The sequence below is a fragment of the Notamacropus eugenii genome, chromosome 6 (genome assembly GCF_028372415.1).
Source record: "Notamacropus eugenii isolate mMacEug1 chromosome 6, mMacEug1.pri_v2, whole genome shotgun sequence".
NCBI classification, from domain to species: Eukaryota; Metazoa; Chordata; class Mammalia; order Diprotodontia; family Macropodidae; genus Notamacropus; species Notamacropus eugenii.
In genome coordinates, this window is record NC_092877.1 from 257,048,701 (window position 1) to 257,060,953 (window position 12,253).

At 37.7% G+C, this 12,253-nt stretch overlaps 1 long non-coding RNA gene across 2 annotated transcripts in view; it reads left to right on the forward strand.

Moving 5' to 3' along the window:
• The first annotated feature begins 3,053 nt into the window (after positions 1–3,053).
• LOC140512812 (uncharacterized) overlaps positions 3,054–12,253 on the forward strand; it is a 73,634-nt gene continuing 64,434 nt past the window's right edge. The window contains exons 1-2 of one of the 2 annotated variants that reach the window (XR_011969929.1): positions 3,054–3,251; positions 9,516–9,815. This is a non-coding gene — a long non-coding RNA (uncharacterized lncRNA). Of the gene's footprint in view, positions 3,252–3,473; positions 6,457–9,515; positions 9,816–12,253 lie in introns of those variants that run through there. The other variant, XR_011969928.1, reaches the window with a different exon arrangement.

The window sequence follows — 12,253 nt, forward strand, 5'->3', positions numbered from 1 at the left end:
CAGCTATAGCTACCAAAGACCCAGAAAAGAAAGATCTTCATCTAAAATCCTTGGCATACTCAAATGTTTCAGATTCAGAAAATGACATGCTGTTCTCAGGGTAAATATCATAAAAGAAGAGGCAATACCATCTACTTTGCCACTATACACTAGGGAACATGAGACCTTTCCACCTAACTCATAACAGAAACTTTCCATTTGTATTTTCTCCCTCTTTTCCATAATTCCAAGTTGCTTGAGAGTAGAAAATGTTTTATTTTTCAATTTGAATAACCAGCACTTAGCAGAACTCTTTACTTCTATTAAGCACTTAATAAATGTTTCCTTTATAAAGGATGAATTAGAGATAATCAATAAAGGGAAGGCATTAGCATTAAACTGGATGGGGAAAGGTTAAAAATGGAATTGCAATTAGGACTTAAAAGAATGCCAAGAAAGTCAGGAAATGGAGATAAGGAGAAAGATAATTCCAGGCATTGAGGATATCCAGTGAAAATGGAATCAGGAAAAAGAGTGTCTTTCACAATAACATTTATAGTTCAAACTCAATTCATAAGAAAAATAAAATTGTCTCATAACTTTGTTCCTTTTTATTACAAATACAATAGAAAACTAGCATTCATTTCACAAAAAAATCCCAATCATTGAAGTTCTATATGAATAACATTTCTAATTAAGGAAAAACAGCCCTAGCTTACATAGTCAATGAAAATTTATAATCTTAGCTATGGGAATAATTTCTATTTATTTATTGATCTTGAAAATAAATGAAACAAAGACCATCTTGATCAAGGAACAAGTAGGACAGCACCGTAAAAACTAGTCAATCAAATTAAAGACAAAATAAATGAGATTCAGAATAGCAATCCGGATAGCAATGTATTCATTCACTCATTTAAAATATAATTAATTTGATGAATATAAAGACATAATATTAGCTTTACTTGTTAAGTAAAATAATGACTTATCCCTGACACCTTGAATAACTGACTAGGTTTATTTCCTCCCCAAAAAAGTATTTGCCCAACCTGAATACTTGAGTTCATAAATTTACATTTTGTTCTTCATAAATATACCATCATAAAACATTAGAACTGGAAGTAACTTTTGAGATTATTTAGTTCAAAAGTCTCATTTTACAGATAAGGATACTGAGGTCCTTAGAGATCACATGATTTGCCCAAGTTCACATAGCTAGTTGGTGAGAGAGTCATGACTAGAAGCTTGGTCTTCTAATGACCAGTATTATGCTCCTTCTTCTACATTTGTGTTTCTTTTGTGACAATAGCTTTCAGGTCTCCCTGCCCACTGAACACCAATGTACAATCAGTTCTCCCCACCCAATGAACACTAGCTCTCAATTATCTGTACCACTGGAGGGAACCATTAGTGAAGATAATACAACAATTAATCAACCTGCTGTCTTCTTCTCCACCATTGTCACTCTGCTGGGTTGCAATTTCTAGTCCTAACTTTTCCAGTAATGTTTAGTCAATAATATATTGGTTCAGTAATGTCAAGTCAATAACTCTTTGGTCTTTGTCTTTTTTTCCTTCTGTAAAAGTGACTTTCCCAATTAATACATCACATGGAGATTTAAGGATTAATTTTCAAAGTGTTGATAAAATATTTTTATATCTCAGGTAAAAATAAATCTAAAATAAAATAAGGCTACAAGATACCCTAAAGACCTAGTCTAATCCTTCCTATTTATAAATAAGGAACTAAGGCCCAGGGAAATAAAATTACCTTTCCCAGGTCACACAGTGCTATTTAAGGTTAGAACTGAAGCTTGAGCCTTCAAAAAGAACCAACCTTCTTTTCAATGTGTCTTTGTATCCACAGTACCTAAGTAGAATGTTTCCATCTAGGAAACAGTTCCTAACTGCAAGGAGTTTGCTTTAGGGAGGGTGAATAGGACCCATTTGAAAAAGAAATACAAAATTTAGACATAAGAATTTGAGGAGATAGAGAGAATTAACAAGTGACCAATAAGGAAAGGTCTCTTCATGTGGGTTGAACTGAATTGTTCAATTGAATTGAACCACAAAACAATGTTATTTATAGATTACAGGATATTTTCATAAATGCATTGCATCCAGATGACAATGGACTTTCAAGTTCGTACTTTATTGAGCTGTTTCAGCTTTTGACTCAGGGTGTGTCCCAAAATCTCTGAGATTACACAAAACCCTTTTGAAAAACTGAAGTTGATCACTATAGCTCAGTGGGGGTTTTTTAAGTGTCTAATTCCAGTGGCACAAACTTTTCTATCTAGTAAGTTTGAGGGTGATGACACTTTGTTGTTGTTTGGTCGTGTCCAACTCTTCATGAGCCAATTTGGGGCTCTTTTGGCAGAGATACTGGAATGGTTTGCCATTTCCTTCTCCAGCTCATTTTACATATAAGGAGACTGAGGCAAACAGAGTTCAGTGACTTGATCCACAGCACATAGCTAGTTAAGTGTCAGAGGCTAGATCTCAACTCAGGAAGAGAAGTCTTCCTGACTCCAGGCCTGGCACTCTATCCATTGTGCCACCTAGCTGCCTCTGGCATCCATCATTTTCAAGACTGATTTCCATTTGTTTCAGGGGCCAGCACTCCAGAACAGTTTATAATGTCCATAATCTATAAAACAGGGAAGAATTAAAGAAACAAACCTGACAGCTCCATGATGGTAAAATGTTTACTGTCATGGCCTAAGGGAGGGAATAAAATTCAAATGATGTGGCTGGTAACGTAAGCCTGATGCTCAGGATCCCTTCAAGGAAACATGCTAGATTAGTTTGAGTTTTTTCCCGTAAATAGGACCTGGACATATGACTTTCAAGATATTACTTACATAAAGCTTGAAAGGAAAGCTCATTACTGACTCTCCATAGGATTCAACTGCAGGTGAAGATAATATAGAATACTCTTTGTAGACAAATACATTTCACTTCATTTTGTATAGCCCTGCTTTGCATGACAGTAAGAATAAATACACTGTAAAATGATACCAGTTTTAAAATGTTATCTTTAAGCTGTTTAGAGCCTGTCTAAATGAGGACACTCATGGCCTTAAATGTCTCACAATACTTCACTGTGTTAATCTGTTGCCTAGCAACCTCTAAAGAAACCTGGCAAGCGCAGACTCAATCCGGACAGGGCAAGCTCAAGTATGAAACATATCCCAGATCACTTCAGACATTTTTAGCATACAAATGTAGTCGAGTTCAAAACAAAACACCCACACCCTCCTCTCGTCTAATGTGAGTCTGGGGAATTGTGGTTTGGTTACGAAGGCTGCAAGTCTCATTTAGTCAGTATCTGCAGCATTGGCCAATGTACGCCCTTGGTTAAGAATTAAAAAATATATACATATATATCCTATAAGTTCTAAGGTTTTTATTTTGGGTTTGGGAAAGAGGTAGGACTAAGCCTGATAAAAGTTTTGGTTGGAGGAAAGGTCTTAGGGGATTTGGGATCTGGAATTTTAACTGGATTTGGCTTCTGGTTAATAGGCTGGGTACTTCATTATTAACTACTTTGGGATTCCGTACTTTTAGGTGGAAAAGATACTCTCAGTTGGTTTCATGCACTGGAAAAGCAAGGGTTTCCATTTCTGCAAGGCAATTTGCATCACAGCAGGCCTCACCCACTCAAAGCAACAAATGTCAGTCAGTATCAGTAGAAACACATAGGAGATATTTGGAGCTCAGCGAGCTCCTTTCTTGGTCCAAGACAGAGGTAGAGAACATCAACCAGGCAACAGAAGGAAAGATATGAAACTTCTAATCATGGGATTAATTTTTCATGTTTTTTTTTTAAGTTGATTAATGCACATCTACTTTTAAAATGCTATATTTTACTTTTTAAAGTTAAATCTGTGATTTCATTGGTGTAGGAAGTTCCTGATAAGAAACTGCTTCCACCAATACCATCTGGGACCACCTCTGCAGTTTATGGTCTTAAAGCATTACCTGGGGCAATGAGTGCCTAAGTGAATTGCCCAGAGTCACATAGCAGTATCTAGGCTGAACATGAATCCAAGTCTTCCCAATTTCCAAGCCAGTTTTCTATCCTCTATACATTACCTCTTTTAATTTCACATACAAGAATGGATTCCTTGAAGTTATACATAATCTAGGGGCAGCTGAGTGGAGCAGTAGATAGAGCACAGGCCCTGGAGTCAGGAGGATCTGAGTTCAAACCAGCCTCAGGCACTTACTAGCAGTGTGATCCTGGGCAAGTCATTTAACTCCTATTGCCTCAAAAAGAAAAAAAGTAATCTGGAAAGTGTTTGAAGAGTTAAAAATGGAGCCATCCCTGTCTAATAATTTGTACCTCTAAGGTTACTTACTTAGCAAGTTCATCTTTAGCTCAAATGAAATGTCAAGAAAGATAGGTCTATGATTATATGATAACATACCATATAGTCCCTGGCTATTAATCCATGAATCATATCAGAAGTGATATGTTCAGTGTTTCAGGGAAAACAACGGCACGTGGTGTACCATGAACCTTTTGAAACAAAAGAATGGTTTGGTAAACAGAGATCTTAACATCACCTGGAAAAACATTCATTCTAAGTACATTAGAGCAAATGTTTGGAGACACTTGTGCTAATATATCTAGAACAGAATTCTCTTTCAAGTCTTTATACTCAGTCAACAACTTACACATTCTGCTAATCTCTGAACTCTCCTTGACAGTATCATTTTTCTGCAAGGGTTAGAAAGGAATAGAAGGTCCGGCGAGCTCCTCAAAAGTGCCAGTATTCCAACCTTCTATATTTTGGGGGAAAAGCTTTGTTGCATACAGCAGATGGGTCTAACAGTTTTGAGCTCTACTCTTGCTCAGAAATGAAATGTGGAAAGGAATAAAAGTCTTTAATTTTTTTAAAATAATTCAATGGCTATTTATTAAAGTTCCTACAAGGTATGAGACCCTATACTTCAGGCTGCATATGTTCTCTTCAAAGGATTTATATGAACACTTGAGAAGTGAGAAAGTATTTTCAGTGGGGTAAGGTCAAAGAAGGTTCCATGGGGAAGGTAGCACTTAAGCTGAACCCTGCAGGAATCTAAGGAGGGGTTCTAAAAAAAGATCAGGAGGGAACCCAGTCCTGACATGGGGACAGCCTACACAAATACTTGGAAGTAGGTGAAGGAATGTCAGGTTTAGAAGAGAGCTAGTAGTTAGTTTGGCTAAATGTAGTGAACACAATGGAGAGTCATATGAAATAAAGCTGCAAGGAAATATTGGAACCAGATGATGGAAGGCCTTAAATATTAGGTTAAGGAAATTGTGTTCTCTCCCAGAGGCAATGGGGAGCCACTCAAGGCTTGTATACATTGAAATGTTGTGGTCAGCCTTGTTCTTTTAAGATTATTCTGGTAGCTGTGCAAAGAACAGAGCAGAGGTAGGAGAGGCTAGAGGCAAAGAGATCATTTCAGAGGCTATTTCAAAAGTCCAGGAAAGATAATGAAGCCTTGAAGTAGGGCTGTGGCAATTAGTGTAGAGGAAAAGAACCAGTTAGGTGTAAGAGATATTATGACAAAAGGAAGGGAAAGAGGGAAGGAAGGAAGGAAGGAAGCAAGGCAGGAAGTTCAAAGAAAGGAGAGGGAGAAAGGGAGGGAGGGAAGACAGGAAGGAGGAAGGAGGGAACTATTTATGAAGCACCTACTATGTACCCAAACACTGTGCGAAGCACTTTATAAAGATTATCTCATTTTATCATGAGAACAATCCTAAGATAGGTTCTATTATTATCCCCACTTTTTTACAGTTGAGGAAACTGAAGCAGGCAGAGGTTAAGTGACTGACCCAGGCTCACACAGCTACTAAGTGTCAGAGGTCACATTTGAACTCGTTTTAGCTCCAGGCCCAGTGTTTTATCTTGCTTTAGCTATGTAAAGTGAAGAAGAGGTTAAGGGAAGAAATAAGGAGGACTCAGGTTAAATTTCTCACTAAGATCATGTTACTATTAACATAAATAGGAAAATTTGCAGGAAGAGTATGTTCCAGGGAAAGATTCTGAGAGCAGTTTTGAATATATTGGACAGCCGGGTAGAGATGGGTGGGGGAATAAGAGTAAATTAGATTATGTGGGGTAACCTGATGAAAGGCCTTTGTCCTGATAAGAGAGTTCAGAGCTGCCTTAGGTTTTTGAAGACGGGACTAATGTGATCAAAGTCATTTGAAGAAATGATGAAATTGACCATAGTATTCAATGAGGCCTCCATTCGCTTTGTTTCAGTGTTGAAAACAAGACAACAAAGGAGAAATTTTCAGTTTACTTTTCACCTAGGATCTGTTAAAAAAAAAAAAAAAGCTTACAGCAAGAGGCTAATGACAGCATGCAGCAACTAATGATTCATTTCTGTTTCTTCCTTGATTGAGACAAAAGTAACTGGCCAATGAAGCAACTGTCTGCTTGCCAGGACATGGGAGTTTGGTCCAGGGTAGGAGAAGGTGAGAGGTTTGCTTATCAAGTCCATTTGCTCATTTCTGTATTGCTACATTCTAATTCCTTTTCTCTTCCAGGTATGCTGAGCCTCAGGGCTGTAGTTTGGGTTGGGGAAAAGAAAAAGAGGGGCTAGATTATTGGGCCAAAATGCTAATATGCATACTATTTTGCATAAACTTACATGTAGAGTTCACAGTATTTCTACTCTAAATCAGTTTCCCAAAGTGTTAACCCTCTCATTACACAGAGGAATTCTATAAGAAATTTTCAAATGATATTTTCCCACTAAAACATTAAATAAAACTACATATGTATACAAGTGTAGTTTTATGCCATACCCACGTATAAAAATACTGAATACATGTAACAATTTGCACAGGGGAGGGGAGATGTGCTTATTTTCTCTGATTTGGTCTAAAACATCCAGTATAGTACTTTATTCCTGGAACACTTCATATGCTCAGATGTATCTGGAACAACATTTACAATTCCATCAATATATCTCAAGCATAAAGTGTTTGGCCTAATTAGTTTAGGAAAAGCTGCTTTAAATGTATGTGCAGGAAGACAGATAGATAGATAGACAGATAATTTGAACTGAATCTGTGATTTCATTTAAATATGGAATTCATAGTGAGTAAATATTTTCCTTTGATGTAGACAAGCAATTGCTTTGCATCCTACAGTATAAGGGAATTGCTTGGGCAATGAGATGTTAATGACTTGATCAGAATCCCATATCCAGTATGTGTCAAAAGGCCAGACTTTAACCCATATCTTTATGGTTCAGGTGCTAACTCTAGTTCTACCACTCCATAGCTGCATTTCTTGCTTCAAATACAGGAAATGAAAATAGCTCAAACCAATGTATCTTGGTTCCACTATCAACGTCCTCCAGATTTCATCCTTCAGAAAAGAGTTCCAGTTCCAAATACCTCTACCTATTCTCTACTCATGTCAATCCAATTCTTTACTTTTAATGAATAATTTTTGAAGTGTGCTAGTGTCCTAAAGGCAAAGTCTTTGTCTACAAGACACCCATCCAAAATAGCCAAAGGAAGGACTAAGGCAGCAAGAGAAATCTAAGATGGTGGCTTAGGGGTAAATAGGGAGCCAAAGACCTAGATGATACAGATAGGGGAATAAATACTAAATATGAAAGAAGAGCCTAAATGACAAATAAGACACAGGTAGAAGTCACAGAAAAGGAAAGACAGTTCAGGGAAAGGAATTGAGCACTGCTTTGCATTCAGGAAACCTCTTGGTTCTCACTCTGCCACTAACTAGAGGACCTTGAGAAAGCCCCTTCATCTCTCTGGGCCTGACTTTCCCATCTTTAAAATGCACCCATTGATCCTTAAAGTCTCTTCTAGAGCTAATATTTTCAGATCAACATTTATTAAGCAAGTGCAAGGCACTGTGTTTGCAAGAACAAAACATAAATAGTTCTTGCCCTTTGGGAGCTAACATTCTGCTTAGAAGAAATGGATGATTCTGTAGGAGGCAAAAAGAATACTTCAGAAGTTGATCCTATGAGCTTGAGGTTTCCTGTGGAGTGAAGATCATGACAAACCACGGATGTGGACAACATTCTTTATTGGAGTGTTCATTGAGTCTCACAACAAAAGGCAGGATGAAGCATCCTGGTCTCTCTGATCCTCCACTGGGGATAAAATAAAACAAGAAAGGGAAAACGAGCAGAGCCAAAACTCACAGGAGTAGGGTAGAGCTCATAGAGTTTGGAAGCACAAAAAAAAAAAAATGATCCAATGTCCAATGTTGTTACTTTGGCTTTGGTACTCAAGAGCCATGAGATCTTTGGCAAGCTGTGGCACAGTGGAAAGGGTGATGAATGAGAGTCAGAGTCCTGAAGTTCAAATCCTAGCTTTGCCACTAACATACGTGGGTGATCTTAGGGAATCCATTTAACCTCACGAGGCTTGGGTTTCTTCATCTTCAAAAGGAAAGGACTGGACTAGATGACTCTAAATGTTTCTTCCAGCTCTAAATCTATGATATGATAAGTCATTTTAATGTTTCTAAGCCTGTTTCCTCATCCACAAAATAAGATAACACTTGGCCAAAGTAATCACATGAACATGGACCTGCATAATAATAGCAAAATGCTATTACTGTATGTTATATGCCATTATTATCATATAATAATTATATGATTTTAAGCTATAAATCTCACCCATAAATATTCAAATGGATCTTTAATTTTTCTAGTAATGTAGATCCCAGTCCATCATCCTTCGATCTCACCACATGACCAGTCTTTTTCTTCTGCCATATAATTCTTTAATGATATGTTTTATTCCTTTTCTTCTTCAGAGGTCCTCATTGATTACATATTGGAGCCTGATCACACCCACCATGTGCTTTTCCACCACTCTCTGTGTGATATATTTATCTTCAGTTGTTCAAAGACAGTGGTATTCCAGCTATAGGTGTCAGTTTCAAAACTATAAAATGCTCCATAAATATCATGATATACATATACATACATATACACATACATATATCTATACATATCCTACCCTTGGTCCAGGGTAGGAGAAGGTGAGAGGTTTGCTTATCAAGTCCAATTGCTCATTTCTGTATTGCTACATTCTAATTCCTTTTCTCTTCCAGGTATGCTGAGCCTCAGGGCTGTAGTTTGGGTTGGGGAAAAAAAAAAGAGGGGCTAGATTATTGGGCCAAAATGCTGATATGCATACTATTTTGCATAAACTTACATGTAGAGTTCACAGTATTTCTACTCTAAATCTATAAATATATATATAGCCAGGCTGCCTTCTGGGGACAACCTGATGTCCTACATAAACAGAGGGGAATCAGAATCTTAAGCACTGCATTTTGGAGGTTTTTCTAAGCCAAATTTATAAAAAATCTTTTGAGGTTCACATATCCCTAGTGTTTTAGGGGCCCTCAGCCGTTAAATGGCATCCAATAGTTCCACATAAAAAGTGAAAACAATACCAAACCCTAAGACAGTGTGAATATTAACAGTGTTAAAGCATTAAGGAGGGATCTAAATTAAATTTAAGTCCTTCTCTCCTAGGAAACTTGCCCTGTTAAATCTAAGAGCAGCAAGGGATGAAGCAAACAGGAGGAATTAGTCGTCATTAGAGGAAGTTCTTGACTTCTCCCAACAAGTTGAAGCCTGCAGGGAACAGAACAGATTCACAGATGAGCACACTAGCTCCAAATGCCATGCACAACATACCAGCCGTAGACTGTGCATTTCCCCAGAGACAGGAAGATTGCACCACAATGCCCCACGTTGATCAAGGCTGTTGTTATCACTTGGGATTCTCTTTCAAAAAGGTTCAGGTTTTATTTGCTGACAGACTCAAACAAGGTAAGAAAGCATTTGTTTAGGTTGTCCTTTTTGACAGTTGGCACAAAAGTGCACATGGTTATGAAATGCTAATGTGCCACCCGCCCTGAGTGGTAACTAAGCTGGATGACCCCAGGGTACACCTCAAACCCTACTTTGCTGTTGAAGTCCTCAGACCATAATAAGGTGTACAAATCCTTGGAAGACATACAGCAACAGGATATACAAGAACGGCTTGCAAAACCCTGCCGGGAAGAACTAAAAACTGTCTTAATGACTATTCACAGATTGTGTGTGTGTGTGTGTGTGTATGTATGTATGTATGTTTGCTTCCTAGCCAATGTTTTACAAAAGCATATCAGACCTGTCAGTATTACTTGTTGTATTTTTCTAACCTACCTGAACTGTCTCAGAAAAAAAATGCACAAAAGAAGTTGCAAATGAAAACCAATCTCTTCCCTACCATAAATCATAACTCCCGAGTTCTTGTGAGCTCAGATCAATATTCTGACAGCAATAAACCCAAATATGCAGTGCCTGACACATAGTAGGTGTTTGATTAATGTTAACTGACTGATTGGTGGAAGAGAAAATATTTCATTATACTTCTCTCAATTTACCTGCACTGACTAAAGGATCAACTCCCAACTTCAAAAAGCAAAACTGCTATAAAAGTATCTTTTGCTAAGCACAGAGATATCTAGATAGCTGAACAACTATACTCCATTGTAAAAACTGAGGAACAACCCATTTAACTTTTCCTAGGTCACACAGGCAATAACCAACAAAGCTATAAATAGACTAGGCATGGTTGAACACACCTGTAATCCCTGCTTCTGAGCTAATGCAGGTTATTAGATCCCTTGAGCTCAGGATTTCAGATCTGAGGAAGGGCTAAAGCTGATCAGGTCATCCACACTAAGTGTGACACCAATATGATGAATCCCCTGAAAGCAAAGGGCCACTAATCTGCCTAAATTAGGGAAGACTAGCCAAGGTAGGAAAAATGGTGTAGGTCAGCTCTAGCAAGGAGTGATTGGGACACTTCCAGTCTACACAAAATAGGCAGACCTCATCTCAAAAAGAGGGGTAGGAAGAGAATAGTACCCCAACAAGAGAATGATCACTCCGGTCTTTGTAGACTCATAAGTATTGTTTCTTTAATTTTTTAGTATTACCACTCCCATCCTCAAAAATGCTCAATCTACTAAATTATAGTAAATTGAAATTAATTGTGTTTTGACAATTGCCAGTGGATTTTGTGATACTTCTTGAGATAGCTGGAAACATCCCAAGGGAGGCACTAAACAAGGGCTGAGAATACCAGGACAGCTAGAACGTTAGACACTTAGATGAATCATCTGCTACTCATTAAGCATTTATTTATTTGACATCTGCTGTTTTTGCTTTTCTCCTATGTTTGTCCTGTCTCCCTGACAGAAAGTAAGCTCCTTCAGGGCAGGGACAGTGTTTATTTTTCCCTTTATCCCCTCTCTCCCTGAAAGCTTGGCACAGTAGCCTCTCAGTAAATATTGTTGACTGACTGATTTATCTAAATTGAAGACTCATAAACTAGCTTAAAACTTCCCATAACATCAGCCTTGCTTTGGAGTTTACAAATCTCCTGGATAGTGATTGTGACTAACTCCAGGTGTGGTACAAGTGTTAGTCCCATAGGCTTCAATATACATGAAAATATAGCGTTAGTTGCTCTTGTCAGTTTACCCAAAAGTAAACAGTCTCATTTCCCACTCTGTTTCCTCCTGTCTGCTTTCAATTATTAATGGGTCATGAAATGATGCAAAAACAAATATGCACAAAAGTAATCAACATTTTTTTTTGTCTCAGAAATCTAGAAATAGATGGGAAATCATTTCAGTATATCAAACTAAAGGATCTACTTAGCACAAAGATAGGTTTCAGTACATTGCTGGTTTAGAAAAAAAATGCTTTCCCTCAGTTCTCTCATTTCCTCTTTCCTTGCTAAGATCTCTCATCATTATCCAAAGCAGAACTAGAATGTTTCATCCACTTCCATCACTCAGAGAACTACTTTTCTGCTCATCACATGAATTTCATCTAGGTTATCACTAAACAAATCTTTCTTTCTGACATTAAACTCTCCAAAGGAAAAGCTCCACATAAAACCAGCACAGATATTAATGCTAATAACAATAGCTAGCATTTCTCTTGCACTTTAAGACTTGAACAACACTGCACCTATGTTATCTCATTGGATCCAAGACACAGAATCTGAAAGTCAGAATGCTGTCCAAATCCAGTTAATCCAAACAGGAATCCATGCTTACACTGTCCTTGAAAAATGGTCCTCCAGTTTATATATAACTCACTATCTTTCAAGATAACTCATTCCACTCAGGGACAGCTCAAATTATTAGTGAATTTTAATAAACCAATATCTGCCTATCTGCAACTTCCACGCACTGGTCTCCTGGGTC